The sequence below is a fragment of the Acinonyx jubatus genome, chromosome B3 (assembly GCF_027475565.1).
Source record: "Acinonyx jubatus isolate Ajub_Pintada_27869175 chromosome B3, VMU_Ajub_asm_v1.0, whole genome shotgun sequence".
NCBI classification, from domain to species: domain Eukaryota; kingdom Metazoa; phylum Chordata; class Mammalia; order Carnivora; family Felidae; genus Acinonyx; species Acinonyx jubatus.
This window is the reverse complement of record NC_069386.1, coordinates 49,458,649-49,476,036: the sequence shown is the minus strand read 5'-3', so window position 1 is coordinate 49,476,036 and position 17,388 is coordinate 49,458,649. Positions and strand designations below refer to the sequence as shown.

The 17,388-nt window shown below is 36.9% G+C and overlaps 1 protein-coding gene across 4 annotated transcripts in view; it reads left to right on the top strand.

The window, feature by feature from the left end:
• UNC13C (unc-13 homolog C) overlaps window positions 1–17,388 on the top strand; it is a 599,100-nt gene that overhangs the window by 11,321 nt on the left and 570,391 nt on the right. For all 4 annotated transcript variants that reach the window (XR_008299165.1, XM_027067285.2, XM_053223997.1 and 1 more), the window contains exons 3-5: window positions 4,581–4,676; window positions 7,592–7,713; window positions 8,669–8,732. The gene's annotated coding sequence lies outside the window, so the exon portion shown is untranslated. The remainder of the gene's footprint in view (window positions 1–4,580; window positions 4,677–7,591; window positions 7,714–8,668; window positions 8,733–17,388) is intronic.

Genomic DNA, 17,388 nt, shown 5'->3' with positions numbered 1-17,388 from the left:
TAGTTATCAGATTCTTTCCTGAAAGTTATGGTAGGTAAGGTAAGACCTGAGTAATTGGACACGTGAGGCAGAGAAAGGATTCATCATTTGGTAGCACAGAAAAGATGAACAGAGAAGAGGCCAGGTTGTTGGAAACAAAATTTGTTTACCTTACAAACTTTGTGTTTTAAGGGTTAAGCATTTCTGTGCTCCTCAGCTACAAGGCTCAGACCAACTAGCTGAAAGCATTATTAGATGCTAGGAAACCTTTGATTTATTACTGAAAGTTTGAACCTCTTGACCCCTTTCACCTGTTGTGCTCATCCTTCCAACCCCACTCCCTTCTGGCAACCACCAATTTGTTGTTGGTATCTATGAGGTTGGTTCATTTGTTTTGGTTTTTAGATTCCACGTATAAGTGAAATCATACGGTATCTATCTTTCTCTGTCTGACCTATTTTATTTCACTTAGCATAATTTTCCCAAGGTCCATCCATGTGGTTGCAAATGGCAAGATTTCATTCTTTTTATGGCTGAGTAGTGTTCCGTTGTGTGTGTGTGTGTGCGCATGCACATGTGTGCACACGTGCATATGTGTGCACGCACCTCTTTATTTACTCCTCCATTGATAGACACTTAGGTTGTTGCTGTATCTTGGCCATTATAATGTGATAAAGATAGAAGCACATGCATTTTTTAAAAAATACTCAGAAGTAGATACACTAGATCATAAAGTAGTTCTATTTTTAATTTTTTGAGGATCCTCCACACTATTGTCCACAGTGGCTTACATTCTCACCAACAGTACACAAGGGTCCTATTTTTCTCCACATCCTCACCAACACTTGTTATTTCTTGTCTTTTTGATAATAGCCATTCTAACAAGTGTGAGGTGATAACTCATTGTGGTTTTGATTTTCATTTCCCTGATGATTAATGATATTGAACAAATTTTCATGTCACTATTGGCCATCTTTAGGTCTTCTTTGGAAAAAATTCTGCTCAGGTCTTCTGTCCATTTTTTAAATCAAATTGCTATATATACTACATAGTTTTATGTGTTATTTATGTAGTTTTGGTATTCTTCTTTTATCAGATATATGATTTGCAAATACATTCTCTCATTCAGTAGGTTGTCTTTTCATTTTGTTGATGGTTTCCTTTGCTGTACAAAAGCATTTTATTCATATTATTTATTTATTACAATATTTATTTTTGAGAGGGACAGGGGCAGAGAGAGAGGCAGACAGAGAATCCAGAGTGGATTCTGCACTGACAGCACCAAGCCTGATGTGGGGCTCAAATTCACAAACCATGAGATCATGACCTGAATCAAAGTCAGACACTTAACTGACTGAGCCACCAAGGTGCCCCATGTGCAGAAGAATTTCAGTTTGATGTAGACCCACTTATTTTTGCTTTTGTTGGCTTTACTTTGGGTGTCAATCCAAATATTTGTCACTAAGACCAATGTCAAGTAGCTTACCACCCATGTTTTCTTCTAGGTGTTTTATGACTTTGGGTCTTACATTCAAGTCTTTAATCATTTTGAGTTAATTTTTGTGTAATGGTGTAAGATAGTGATCGAGCTTCAATCTTTTATACGTGGCTGTCTCTTTTCCCAGCACCATTTACTGAAGATACTATCCTTTCCCACTATGTATTTTTGCCTTTTTTGTTGTAAATTAATTGATCATATATGTGTGGGTTTATTTCTGGGCTCTCTATTCTGTTTCATTGATCTATGTGTCTTATTTTAGGCCAATACTATATTGTCTTGATTACTCTAGATTTGTGATATAGTTTGAAATCAGGGATCATGATGCCTGCAGCTTTGTATCTTTATCAAGATTTCTTTGGCTATTTGGAGTGTTGTGGTTCCATACAAATATTAAGATATTTCTATGAAAAATGCCATTGAAATTTTGAAAGGGATTGCGTTAAATCTGTATATTTATTTGGATAATATAGACATTTTAATAATATTATTCCAAACCATGAGCATGGAATACCTTTTTATTTATGTGTGTCTTCTTTAGTTTTTTTCGTCAGTGACTTTTAGTTTTCAGTGTACAGGTCTTTCACCTCTTTGGTTAAGTTTATTCTTAGATGGTTTATTCTTTTTGATGCAATTGTAAATGCGATTGTTTTCTTGATTTCTATTTCTAATAGTTTGTTGCTAGCTTACATATACAACTAATTTTTGTATATTGATTTTGTACCCTGCCACTTTATTGAATTTATTTATACTAACAGGTGTGTGTGTGTGTGTGTGTGTGTGTGTGTGTGTGTGCAGTCCTTAGAATTTTCTCTATAGTACACAAAGTAATGTCATTCTCAAAATAACAATTTTACTTGTCCATTTTTTCAATTTGGATGTCTTTTTTTTTCTTTCCTAATTGCTCTGGCAAGGACTTCCAATACTATGAATACTATGTTGAATGAAGGTGGAGAGAGTGGGGATCCTTGTCTTGTTCCTGTTACCCTTGTTATTCTGTTGAGGTTCATTCCATCTACACTTTGTTGAGAACGGTTACCATAAACGGATGTGGAATTTTGTCAAATGATTTTTATGCAGCTACTGAGACAATCATATAATTTTTATACCTTTTTATTTAATAGAGTAATTTTTAATTAATTTTTATTTATTATATTTGTGTGGTACATCATGTTAATTGATTTTCAGATCTTGAATCATCTTTGCATCCCTAGGATAAATGTTACTTGATTATATTGTATGATCCTTTTAATACATTGTTGAATTCAGTTTGCTAATGTTTTGTTGAGATTTTGGAATATATGTTAATCCAGAAATATGGACCTGTAATTTTTTGTGAGTCTATGATGTCTGTCTGCTTTTGATATTAGGGTAATGATGGCCTTGTAAAATGAGTTTGCAAGTGTTGCCCCTCTTCAGTTTTTTGGAATCTTGAGAAGGGTAGATAATAAAATGTTTGGTAGAATTCATCAGTAAAGCCTTTCAGTCTCCTTACTAGTAATTGGTCTATTCAAAATTTCTATTTCTTCCTAATTATCTTGGAATAGTATATGATTGCAAAAATTTATCCATTTCTTCTAGGTTGTCCAATTTTTTTGGCATATAATTGTTGATAATAATCTCTTATGATCCTTTGTATTGTAACTTCTCCTTCATTGCTGATTTTATTTTTTTGAATACTCTCTTTTTATCTTGGTGAGTCTAGCTAAAGGTTTATCAATGTTTCTTACCTTTTCAAAAAACTAGTGTTTACTTTTATTGATCTTTTCTATTTTATTAATTTCTACTCCAATCTTTACTATGTATTTCCCTCTGCTTACTCAGGGCTTCTTTTATTCTTATTTCTCTAGTTCCCTTAGGTGTAAAGTTAGATTGAGATTTTTCTTGTTTTTTTGAGGTAGGCCTGTATGGTTAAGACTGCAACACATCATCTCTCTCCTTTACCTTGTATTATAGATACACCTTCCCTGGCTAGCACCTCTGATTGTATAATGTAGGTGGCTTAACTTGTGGGGTGACCCCTCCTTGAGGGGTCTGAGCCTTTGGTCATTTTGCCATGCTTAACCATTTCCCATCAAATTAGGCAGGGCATTATGAGGAGTTTCCTTAGTGGCTTATTTGGGTGCCAGACATACTCTTTCTTGTCCTCATAGTGTAATTTCAGCCCTATATTCTAATGATCAGAATCAGTTCTTCCTGGCGTAAGTTAAAGTGACCAGGTAGCAACCATATTTTAAGATTCACGGTGCTTTCACTGTGTCCTTATAGAAGCAGTCCTTCTCTGGGAACCAAGTGCTCCATAATTACAGAAAACAAAATTGTAGGGATGTAAAGTACAAATACTCCAAGCAGAACATTGAGAGTGATAATAAGTAGGGCCACTACTTGCTTCCCAAATATGTATTTTGTCTGCTGGGGACACAATATCATGTGATGATCATGGATTTAGAACGTATATTACATTCTGAAGTGTCCCATCCTATCAAGGTATCATTTCTAAACTGGCACTACAAATATTTCTCCAAAGGCTATTTTTAAATTTTATCAGCCTAGAAGCTTCTGGGATTTGATGCAGTATGTCATAGAACTAGTGAAATGCATAGTCATGAGCCCACTGCTGCATATCCACTACTGTGAAGTAATCCTTTTGGTCTAAGATGAAATTATGTGGATGGGAAAAGCAAACTAATATCTGCAATTGTGTTGATTTCAGTTAAAATGAAGCATTTCCCTTTCTAGAATAGAAATTCAATGTAATTAATTGTTACCAACTGGCAAGTTGATCTTAAAAGATGAATTAGGTGCTCGGCATTATTCTCTCTTGCTGTGATTTTGAACATTCATTGGCGTTAGTACGTGGATCAACATTGGTGAATGACAGCCCATGCTGTTGAGTCCATGCGTTATCTCCATTTCAACTACAATTAACCAAATAATTGTGTTTACTTGGTTATATATTGCTTCTTCCATGGCGGATGCTCTCTGATGAGCATCAACCTGCAAAACCGAAGTTTTCACACTTCATGCCCATTTCCTTAAATCTATCTACATGTTTCTTACCTGGCTCTCTTTGACTTTGGTATTCCAATTTTTCTTTTTACAGGCTCCTGAGAAATTATCCAAGTGATCTCCGTTGCTCATGAGTTCTCATACATTCTTCCCGTGGACCATTCTCTTTCCACACAAAGTGGATGATCAGGTAACCCACCTCAAATTCTGCCTATTGGAAGGATTTTCCTGCACTGCCGTCATTCAATGCCATATTAAGTGGGACTGTGTAGCAGTAGTCCATTTTCATGGACTTGCCATGTTAAGATAACCACATTCAGAGACAACCAAACCCTCCATACATTAAGGTCAGATCCTTTTCTTCTTCCCTTAGACTTCCTTAAGGGTTATCTTCCAATGAGGGTGTGAGTGTGTGTGTACACCCACACACACTCTGAGGGAGAGGCATTGGTGCAATAGTAATGGATGACAAAGATCTAGACTACATACTCACACAGCTTACTTGTGCCCTGTGACACTGTTCATGTCTGATAATCCCAGGTATACCATTTCCATTTTATACTGAATTGCTATTGGGTCCATCTAATCATGTGATTTGGTGAGTCAAATAGAACTAACCTTCTGATAAGCAGTTTTGGCAGCATGCCACATACTCAAGTGCTCTGCATGTATTTGGGCCCAGTTGCAGATTGGGAAATACTTTTTTTTGAATAGTGTATAGGTCCCCACCGCAGATGGCATAAAGTTTCCAGAATTGGGGGGGGGGGGTCAGATTGTGACTGTCCTATGGGATCTGACCATAATTTCACAAAGTGACTTTTTTCACCACAGATATCTCTGTCCATAGTGTCTAAACTGTATCAGCCTTTGATGTTAGTAGCATATGGGCTATAGTAATACTACCAAGGATAGATTGTTACTTCCAGAACCTGCAGAGGCTACTACATTTTGAGGCAATGATTTATTTTTTATTTTGGTGGGGATATCTGGGTATCATATAGACCACTTATTCTGAAACGCTGCACTAGCGTTGACCTTTGAATCATAGGATTGATCTTCCTCTAGAGCACATATGTCTTATTAAGGCTGTCTTTTTCACCTTCCTGCCATGTTTTTCTCACTGGATCCAACTAACAAGATATCGTCAGTGTAGTGGTTAAATGTAATGTTCTTGTAAATATTCAGATGATCTAGGTCCCAGTGGGAGAATTAATACAGTCCCTGGGCAAGACTGTATATTCTTGTCTGCCCCATTTGAATGCGGTCTGCTTCTGATCTATTTTCCTGACAAGTATAAAAAAGAATGAATTTGCCAATTCAGTGGCCACATACCATGTATCTGAGGCTATGTTAATCTGCTCTCTAGCAAAGATAGCACATCTGTGAACAAGCTGCAATTGAAGTGACTACTTTGTTGAGTTTATGGTAGTTCACTATCATCCTCTAGGATCTATTTTGCTTTTGTAAGGGCAAATCTGGTGAACGAAATGAGATGAATGAAGTATGATTATGATGGGAAACAACAGCTCTGCATCATCTAAAAAATCTTTATGTGTTGTACTGATCTCTGCATTCCCCAAAATAAGGTAGTTTTTTTAATTTACTTTCTTGGCCTCCACTATGATAGCTCTTATCCCACAGGCAAAGGAATCAATGTGGAGGTTTGGCTAACTATCACATATATTCATTCCAATTAAACATTTGAAGACTGAAGAAATTACCAGTGTGTGATCCCAGATAGACTCAGTGGATCACCAAGAGTTCTATCTGAGCTACGACTGTTAATATCTGCTCTTATATACCCCCACTCTAAAAGAAGGTTATAATGGTGTTCTGGTCACTTAGTGTCAGTGTCAGCTCAGACTTAGCTCTCCCAGTCCTCACCCCAAAATATTTGGATATTCTCTTCCTTAGAATATGATTATACAAGTAGGCCTTTTTGGTGAAGGTCTATGGGAATTATTACTATTTTTATTTGTTATGATGTAGTGAGGTCCAAACCTCATTGAGACCTGGCCTCTCCTTCAGTCAATAAGTTCTGGGTGACAGTCTTCAATCTCCTGATCATCTATCCATGATTTCTTTTGCATTTCTAAATTAAACATTATCTTTGGAGGAGTTTGTATCTGTACCTCTAGGAGCTGCATTCTACTAATGATATCTTTATCTCTAAGTTGCCTTGTGGCTGCAATTCCAACATTGCATCTTAGTGTGATAATTGCACCTACCATGTTCCTGATAGAAAAATACTACTGCCTAACTTCAGTTGTTCTGTGACTCTGTCATTGCCATTGCTATTAGAGCCTAGTTCTATAACATTCCTATCCTATAGAGGGTAGCCACCACTGAGATATTCAATGATGCCACTGAGAAACTTAACACATTACTTACCTCATTGTTAAATGACGTGCCCTGCCATGGAACATTTTTGCCTGATGAGTTTTCTGGCTTTATGTAGTATAGCCACTCTAGAACATCAACTTCTCTGAGACTTTTGATCTCTTTCTGTACTGTTTGTCGTATTATTTCTACTTAGTGCAGACAATAATTTTTTCCCCAAGCTTACAAGACACATTATAGCATTGTGTTATATTGTCTTCTATGGTCCTGCCAGATGATTAATTCAGGATCATAAGAGAGTGTTTCCATAGCAATACATTCTTCCCTATTTAACCTCATATACCTCTCCATTAATGCAGCACTGACAGATTCTAGTTAACAAGTATTCTCTCAGTTCCTGTGAGTACATATGAGTACATGTATTTTGGTGAGGTCCTACAGTTTCTTTGGCATATAGTCTCTTTCCTCTCTTAATGGACCCTACATTTACTCAGCTGGATTAGGTTGTGACTTTACCCTAGTTCTTGATCTGAGGGTTCATGGGGGTGTTTGTGGTAGATCTTGTTGGAAACTGCATGGATTTTCTTCTAAGCTAGAGACCTATGCATTGTCTTCACACAAAGATAGAGCACTAGCTGCCAATAGGGAGTGGACCACTTTTGGTGTCTTAGAAGGTTCCAGGGAATATGAAGATTCAAGAGTTACAAGTGAATTGACTCAGATGTCCCCATCTCATGACTCACAGTCCAATTTTTTTCCCCCCAGTTAAGGCCCTGACCTTGGAATAGCCAACCTAAGTTGAGAATTAGAACTTCTCTGGAGCTCTGCTGCTCTTCTGATTAATTCCTGGGTCTAGTGCTCAGCTTTTTCTGCATCTGCTACAAGAGGTGAGAATTTATCTGATGACATGAACGTCCATTGTATTTACACTTAGCCTTAAGTTGGTGATTAATTATGTTTAGCCTTTAATTATCTTTCTCTACTGTATCCAGAGCCCCAGCAACAGCTATTCTATTCCATAGTGCTAATTACTTCCTCTCCTCAACTTCTCAAGTACCTGGAAATACTGTACCCACGGGTTCATTCCCTTCTACTGGTATTTCACCTCAGCCCACCCCTAGTAAATATTTTAACAATTGAATTGCTGCCACAGACGATTCTCAGAGTGACTTAACTATGTGCTTTAGCAATGAACACAAGATTCTTGACAGTTTGTAGAATGAATTATTTAGTTCTGAAGGGGGTATCTCTGTGGTACACCACACTGTGCACACTAATCTTTCCATTAATTTTGGGAGTAGATTCAGATGGGAGGCTGTAGTGCAAATATTATGATTGAGATTACATTGATTTTAATTTCAAAAGTACACAGAGTGTATGTTCTCTGGGATAACTTTTTTTTATGTCCTCCTTTCTCTGAAGGCATAGAAATTTACTCAGAAGGCTTTCTCACTGATTATTTTTTAAATTATTTTTGAACTTCTATTTCTAAAATGTATTTTAAAATACCAGATTTTGGTTCCTGGATATCAAAGATTGTCTGATTTGGCATGCCATTCCTTTGGGTCTTGGCTTTGTAGTTGTCATCCAAGCCTAAAAGAAGGGTATGGACTGAGTCAGGAGGGGACAGACAAACACAGGGACATTCAGAGCCTGAATCTTAGGGTGATTTTGTGGGAGAGAGGGAGGGCTTGCCTTCCTTTGTGAGAGCAATCTTTGCAAAACTTGAATTTGGATAGATAGACATTGTATATGTTAACTGCTGTGGTTATTAGAGATGTATTTTTGTACTGCCTTTTTAATTTCTTTCTTTTTTCTTATTTCCGCTACACCAGCATCTAGACGTCCTATAGATCAAGTTACCAACTGCTTTCTTGTGATTGTTTATTCCCAGATGCTGTTTGAGGTAAGAGCTGGCTAATGATAAGCATGTTTTAGTTTTAAACTGAAGAGATTTTACATGTATAATTTAGTAATCCTTAGTAAAAATGTAAGATATTTTTAAAGAACTGCCTTGATATTTTGAGTTCTTCATTGGAAGCATGTATTATTATATGGATCATGCTATATCTTTACTGAAGAAGCTAAAACATATTTTGCTCTTAGGAATTATGATATAAGTTCTTTATGGATTTACTTAAAAAGCACCTTGTGATATAGGAAGAGGATGAAATTGCAGCTTTGTTGAGTGAGAAACTAATTTTAATTTTGGTTGTAAGTGCCACACCCAGTTTGCTTGCATCCTGTGAAGCATAAGTAATTGACTTTCACCCAAGAGTTAGAATCAAATGAAGTTCCATTGTGTGAAGAGAACTGCACTGCACCTAATACTTTAAAGGGGAAAGGAGTGAAGATGCTAATTATGTAAGCATCTAAATTTTGGTCTGTTGCCATGCTGTGCAACATTCATTCAAATTTAAAATTCTCACTTTTACTGCAGGACAAAGATATATCTAGAGTTAAGCACAATTGGTGAGGTGAGAACAGCTAGGAAGTCCTAGTAATAGTCAAGTGTAGAAGCCTATGGTGAAGAGTAAGTGAATTTATGTTTTTTAATGTGTGTGATACATGGTATGTGACTGGAATGTATTAAGACCTACAACATTAGTTATTATGTTTTCTAAAAGAAGATACTGACCTAAAGTGTACACTGATGAGGGCCTGACCAAGATGATGGCTCTGGAAGTAGAAAAGAGGTATGGGGAATGAAATTGTAAAGTTGAGAACAATAATATTTAGAAGTGGCTAGAAGTTTATGGCAGAGAAAGAGAGGAGTTAAACGTGAACCTGGAGAACCAGTCTGTGTAACTAAGAGGATGTTGATTTTGTTAATTAGTACTGTATGAAAAATTTATATAATATTGTTATGGATGTGAAGATGAATTGAAAAATGTTGAATTTGAGATATTAATGGTCATTCAGACCAGACTGGCCAATACACAATGAGGAATTAGTGCAAAGAAGAGAAGGTAGATGCAGATATTAATACTTTGGTAGTTAGAAAAAAGAGGAGTAACAGTCTCAAAATAGAAAGGCCAGTAGAGAACCTCATTAGGGTCTCTTTGTAAAGGATAACACTTATGGAAACTGGATCTCATACTGTAGACAAAACTCATAGGCCTAGAAAGTAGTCAGAAATAAAGGCATTTTCTCCCTTTGTGGCCGTATGTTGTCTCATTTTTGCTTTTGGCTTCTTGTCTACATTGTTTGATTTTTCTGAAAATAGGTTTCCACCACTAAATTTTTACAAAGTTCAAAAGTTGACCATTCAGGTCACAACTTTATGTCACTTTCTTATTGAAATGACCAAAACGATCTCATGAACTCCATGTTCCAACTCCCAGTTCCCAAAAGAGAGGAACTGATTAGACCGGTTTCTATCATGTGATGACTCTGGTCAAAATAGCTGTGTCCAGAGAGAGACTCCAGTAGGTCATGTTGTCATGTAGGTATATAGAATGATTTAAAGAAAGGCCAAGTGGTTAATGGCTTCAGATGCAGCAGACAGTTGGAAAAGGTTTGGTTTATACACATATTATTCATGCCCAATAAAAGAGGAATTTGGTAGAGTTCTGGGGCTAGAATCAGATAGTAGGAAGTTGGGACGCCTGGGCGGCTCAGCCGGTTAAGTGTCCGACTTCAGCTCAGGTCATGAACTTGTAGTTTGTGAGTTCGAGCCCCGCATTGGGCTTTGTGCTGACAGCTCAGAGCCTGGAGCCTGCTTCGGACTCTGTGTCTGCCTCTCTCTGCCCCTCCCCTGCTCATGCTCTGTCTTTCTCTGTCTCAAAAATAAATAAAAACATTAAAAAAAATTTAAAAAAAATACCCAAATAGTAGGAAGTTGAAGATGAATGGACTCCTGAGGAAGCTGAGACCACAGGTCTCCTCTGTGCTTCAGAAGACTTTGGTAGAAGGTACAGTAACTTGAGGAGGTAACAGCATTCAGGAAAAGCTGAAAACTGTCTTTTTTTCCTTTGTTTCTAATAAGGGAAGATGTAAACATGCTTATTGTTAGGTTGGATGGACCCAGTATAGACAGACTAAGCTAAGACCCAGTATAGACAAACTAAGACACTTGCTTAAGTGAACACATAATTGTTGGAGCATTATCCCAGCGGTGGTGAGTGGTGATTCAGCCAATAGCACAAGAGGAAACAGGACCTTTGGAAAGAAGATTCTTGTATCTTAGACAGGTACAGTGACCTAAGGGCTGAAATAAATGTTTTTCTGGATAGTTATTATAGTTTTCCAACTGGATGTCATTGAACCTCTGGACAACTTCAGTCTGTCCTTAGTCAAGGGGGCTTTTTTGGTGTCAGCTAGAAGATTTCCAAATTGGTATGAAAATTGAGGCCTGGCCTTGGTGATTAGCCTGGCTGTCAATAGAACCTTTTGTTTCCTAACCATGCTGTCTTTCTACTTAGACTTGTATATTTTTGAGTGTGTAACTCTTTTTGTGTGCTGCGTGCTCTGAAATAACACTAAATGGTGGAACTAAAAGAAGACCTAATTTTCAAAAAAAGTCCATTAAACCAGTGTCCACCATTCCAGGGAATTTCTTCTCATGGGCTACTTCCATTATCAAAGTACACATTATATTTATATTTATTTATTTATACATCTTTATTGGAATAAGATTTTTCAACAGTGAAGTACACCGATAACAATTTTACAGTTTGAAGATTTTTAAAAATAAACACACCTAGTACCCCTGTTGAGTTACAGAAAATCTCTATCATCCCCAAAGTTGTCTCATGTCTCCTTCAAGTCCATTTTCTTTCTTCATAGGCAACAATTTTTGGATTGCTATTATCATAGGATAGTCTTGCTTGGTACTTAATATAAATTAAATAGAGTATTTACTCTTATATCTGACTTTTCTCAACTTAATGTTTTAGAGATTCATGTGACATTTTGGCTCATTGTTTTTATTGCTTATTAGTGCCCCATTATTTTAATATAATGTAATTGGTGTATCCACTCTCCTGATGGGTAGTTTTCCACTGTTTGGCTTTCATTAATAAAGGTATCTTAGAAATTCTTCTATAAGTTTGGGAAAACATATCTTAATTTCTCTCAGGTAAATACTTAGGAATGCATTTCTGGGTCATAGTATAAGTATTAGGTTTAACTTTATAAGAAACTGCCACACAGTTTCTGGAGTAATTATATTACATCGTCTTCTGTAATGCATAAGAGTTCCAGTTGCTCCGCATTCTTTCCAGCACTTAAAATGGCTGATCTTTTTAAATTTGAGCCATTTTTGTCTCTACAAAATAGTATCTCCTATTTTCTTTTAATTTACATTTTTCTGATGTAGAACAAATTGCATACCCTCATTGGCCAATTAGAAATCATTTTGAAATGGTTGCTATTTACTAGGCCATTGTATTACTTTTAAGGATGTATTCTTGGCACTAGATGAATTTTTGGACAGATCAAAAGTAATAAAACTGAGTAAAATGAGCTAGAAATACCTAATCATCTATGACGACTACTTGGTGAACAGATTTTTATTGAGACACTCAAGGTGCAGAGATCTTTAGATTTCATTAATTAGACATGTGGACATCTAATCAATGTACCACTTAGCATAAGACTTTTTTTTTTTGCTGAAATACTTTATTGTATAGACGGTTCTTGTAGAAATACAGTAATAACTTAGAAATGTGAACTTTACTCGTGCAGAATGTGTGATAATTACTTCTTCCAGGAAAGGATTAAACTTAAATCAAGAAGAGTATAACTCCTTTCCTCTTCTGTCTTATTAACATTACATTGACTTCTATTCATGGTTGAGGAGATTAATGATAATAAATGAATTTATTTTATTTCCAATGAAAATTAAATAGCTACTAAATATCAGGTACCTTCATATATTCCATTAAGAAGAACGTGAGGGATTATATTACCTCACAATATGTGCTATAATATATGTAATACAGTATACTAAGCTTGTGCATATACTTCAGAGAATGTATCCATTATGTCCAAATGAGCTTATGACGCAGATGGAGAAACACATTAGTTCTTTCCTGGGCCATCAGGGAGACCTCTGCAGGGAGATGTTGCTTGACCTGAATGTAGAATCCAACTACCTAAGTAAGAAATTCAAGACACTCCAGCTGTCTTCATGAGTTTTGGTTTAAATAGCATTTTCTTGGGGGTAGCAGAGGGGTGATAAGGAACAAAATGGAGATTAAAGAACCAAACAGTGCATCCCACCAAGAAGTAAGATAGATGTGTTATTATCAAATTATCTCAAACATCTTGCAAACATTCCAAAGAAATCAGTCATATCATTTGTGGTCGATACGTGAAGAACACAAAGAATTTCTGTGGTCCCAATCCCAGTTTCAGAAATGTTAAATTGTGAAAATGTATGTCTTAGAATTAATAAAATACAGTAAAACCACTGTGCATTTCTTAGCCATCCCTTTAGAATATGTAACATTTTAAAGACTTAACTTTAACTAGGTAGGACACTACAAATTATTATCTTCTTCGTAAACCTTTAGAGCTAGTATGACTCTTACTCTACCTTGAAAAAAATATTGGCCAATTTTCATTAGTTGAAGTTAACAGAGAAGAGAGGTTATGTTACCATGGAGCTTTCTTGACTGCCCTACAGTTGGGCAAGGAGTGGGAGGGGAGAAAAGGTCTCCTCAGATGGAAATCTTCCTTTTACTTAATAAAAAAATTTAAGTTTATTTATTTTGAGAGAGAGCATGTGTGCAAGCAGGGGAGGGGCAGAGAGAGAGAATTCCAAGCAGGCTCCACGCTATCAGAGTGGAGTCCAGTGCTGGGCTCTAACTCATTAACTGTGCGATCATGACCTGAGCTGAAACCAAGAGTCAGATGTTTAACCGACTGAACCATCCAGTTGCCCCTATTTTTACTTATGAATGACAATAATATTTTGAGCACTTCTGATATTACAAGAACTACTGTAATTTTTATTTAGTCATTACGCACCATGAGGAAGTTGGTACCATTATCTCATTTATCGGGTGAGGAAGCTGAGGAACAGAGAGGTTAAACTCTGTTTATCGTGTTCGGCTTGTATGTAGCAGAGCTATGGTTCAGAGCAGACTGGCTTAAGCTTCCACCCTATGCTCCCCTCCTAAATTAATGAATGGTGTACACTGGAATTCAACTGGGCACCAAGTAGAATATACCTCTTCCTCAGCAAGGATGGAGGTGCTCTGATAGAACTGATGGCATTTTGCTTTGAACATTGTGGAGGAGTATGGTTTCAAATCATGCAGAAATTGTTAAATTTCTAGGATCTCTGATGTTTCTAGGATCTTGGTGTTCTTGTTTTTAAAAAGAGAGTAATATTTTACCTTGTGAGGTTCTTTGGAGCACAAAGTAATTATTTTAACATACTGAAGACCAAGTAGACATGCGCGCGTGTGTGTGTGTGTGAGGTGATTTGTCTTACAGGAGTCGGGGACCCTGCCTAGGCATTGGACGACACTAGGCTGATAATGTGTCCATCTAACCTGGTGGGACACAGATGTGAAAAACATGAGAAGTAGTAATGGCTTTTTTTCCGGAATGGGTATTCTTCCTCAATGGCCTTACTTTACACAGCGTAAATCTCTAATAGAATTCCAACATGTCGAAATTGCTCACAAGATTTCCTTTTAGAAATCTCTGTTAACATCAAAGGATTTCTAGTTCCAGAAAATTACAGACTTGACTATAGAGAATCAAGGTAAAAGTCAAATTATTTAGGAGTCAGATTATCATATCAGAGAACATTGGGCACAGTAGGAAGTTGCCAGCCCCTTGGATGAGATTCCTTTAGAGGAAGGCAAAACAACACAGGGAGAAAAATAAAACACTGAAGTTGAGGCAGGAGACCTGCATTTTTGTTCCATCTCTGCTGTGTGAACTTAAGTTAGTATTTTGACCTTTCTGGGTTTTCATTTCATGCTGTGCCTAATTTGAGGATTAGCACTTCTCAAACTGTATTCCCCAAGCCCTAGGATTCTGTAGAGAGGCTATATGGGCTGTAGCTGATGTGGAAGCAGCAGGTAACATGGGGCTCCAGTTGTATTCCCTTATTTCAACCCAGGGAGCTCTGCTTTACTAATTGTATCATTGGGTTTCCACATCTGCTTTTGTCTGGGAGGGGGGAAAGGATGGATTTTTTGAAGCAAAAACAAAAAAAAATGCACTTATCTCTGGGATGATAGCATTCCAAGTTGCACATCTGTAAGCCAGGATACTTATGCTCTACTATCCATGCATGTAAGTGGGCAGAAGTTGCAAAGACTAAAATAAACATAGTTTTTATCCTCAAGTGATGTGCAGCATAGCTGGGAAGAGGGCAAGGCCATGCACGACAGAGTAAGAGGGCAAAGCTTATTGCAAGGTTCTCAGTCTCTCATCTCTGACCTACCCTTCTACTTCCCTCCTTTGGTAGAAGACTCATTCCATCCCCAAGCTTCTTTGTTGTCTCCCTCTTTGTGATATCCCTCACATGCTTTGTTTTTTAATTTTTAATGTTTGTTTATTTTTGAGAGGAGGGAGGGGCAGAGGGAGAGGGAGACACAGAATCTGAAACAGGCTCCAGGCTCTGAGCTGTCAGCACAAGAGCCTGATGTGGGGCTCAAACTCAAGAACTGATATCATGGCCTGAGTTGAGGTTGGATGTGAACTGACTGAGCCACCCAGGCACCCCAATCTCCCTCCTATTCTTGAGGAATATTCTAATAAGCCATTTATACCAAGATACAGAATGGCTGATAAGCCTCAAAACGTAGAGTCCAAAACGAAGTCGGATGCTCAACTGACTGAGCCACCCAGGTGCCCCTAAGAACCAAAATTTTAAGTAAAGGGAATAAAGCTCTAATATAAGAAACTAGAGTAGATTCTTCTTGACAGGGAGGTTCTTCAAGCATAATACATAGGTAATTGCCTTTTTCTCTAACTTTGGTTCTGATCAGCTTTACAGTATAGTGGTGTTTATGACTAAGGACTGAAGCCAGTCAGTTTGGTTTGCAATCTATCTACATAACTTGCTAGCTGTGTGGCTTCGGGCTAGCTACTCAAGTTCCCAGTTTCTCAGTTTCTTCATCTGTAAAATGGGGGTTAATAACACTACCTCTTGCAGAGCTTACAATCAAACATTAATGTAGTAATATATACAAAGCCCTCAGGATGGAGTATGACCTAAAATAAGCATTAAAAATGGAAAACGTGTAAAAGAGCTATGTGATGAATAGTTTAGAAGAATAAGTAAAGACTGAATATCATGATTCAGGTCATAAAAATTATATGAAAAATAAAGAAGATGACCAAATAAAGAAAATTTTGTGAAAAAGATGAGTTTTGATCTATCCTTTAAATGATTGAGATCAGTAAAACTGGAGGACGTTCTAGGCAAGGTGAGGAACATGAATAAAAGAAACAATGAAAGAATACTTTAGTGCATCCATGGAACCATAAAGTGGCCTAATGTAGAGTTGGCATAGTCTGTAGTTGGAGACAAAGAAGAAAAAAATAGCATTTAAGGAAGTTTAGATGGAAATCAGCATGTGGCATGGTTTAGAATGGTGTGAAATATTACTGTAGGAGGTCAGTAAGCTATTGCTGTATTAATTGTCTGAAGTAAGAAGAATGTATGTCACTATAGTGAAGGAAGCAAGTTTTTGAGTCCAGAGACCCAAGCACCTACCTTCGCAACTCTGAGATTTACCACCTTCAAACATAAACTGCAGATAATAACTTTATTAGGTTACCATGCAAATCATATGAGTTGATACACACAGAAGTACTTTGTAGGTTCCAAAGTTCTTAAAGAAGGATTAATACTAGTTGTGATCATTTACTCAGAAAATAGCAATGGGAGTAAGTAAAAAATATAAATGGGCTATAGTTGGGTGAAGAAATCACATATCTAATTATCAAAAATAAAGAAGACACAGGGGAGTCTGGGTGGCTCAGTCGGTTGGGTGTCTGACTTCGGCCCAGGTCATGATCTCAGGGTTTGTTGGTTCTACCCCATGTCAGGCTTTGTGGTGACAGCTCAGATCCTGGAGACTGCTTTGAATTCTATGTCTCCCTCTGTCTCTGCCCCTTCCTACTCAAACTCTGTCTCTCAAAAATAAACAAACATTGAAAGAAAAATTTAAAGAAGACACAATTCATTTGACTTTCATTCTTGGGAAAATAGGTCTTACTGTTTATTTTTTTAAAGATAATTTATTAGCTCAGGGTAAACCTCTTAATCACTTTATGGTTTTAACATTTTTATTGAAAAAAAATTTTGATACATAAATACCCAGTTCACCTACTTTCATGTGTTTGGTAAGAAACTAAATTGTTTATTGATCTGAAAATGCTTTAACTTAATTCTGGTAAGGATTTAGCAATACATTACTGTTTAAAGGTTCATTAGCTCTTTTAGCCCAGTAGTGTACCTAGCTTTATAGTCATAGTAAATAGCTCTCTAACAAAATGAATTTAACATACCTGCAAAAATATTTTACTTTATATTCTACCCTAGTATTACTTTCAGAGCTTATATACTTGGAATCCAAATCTGGGGT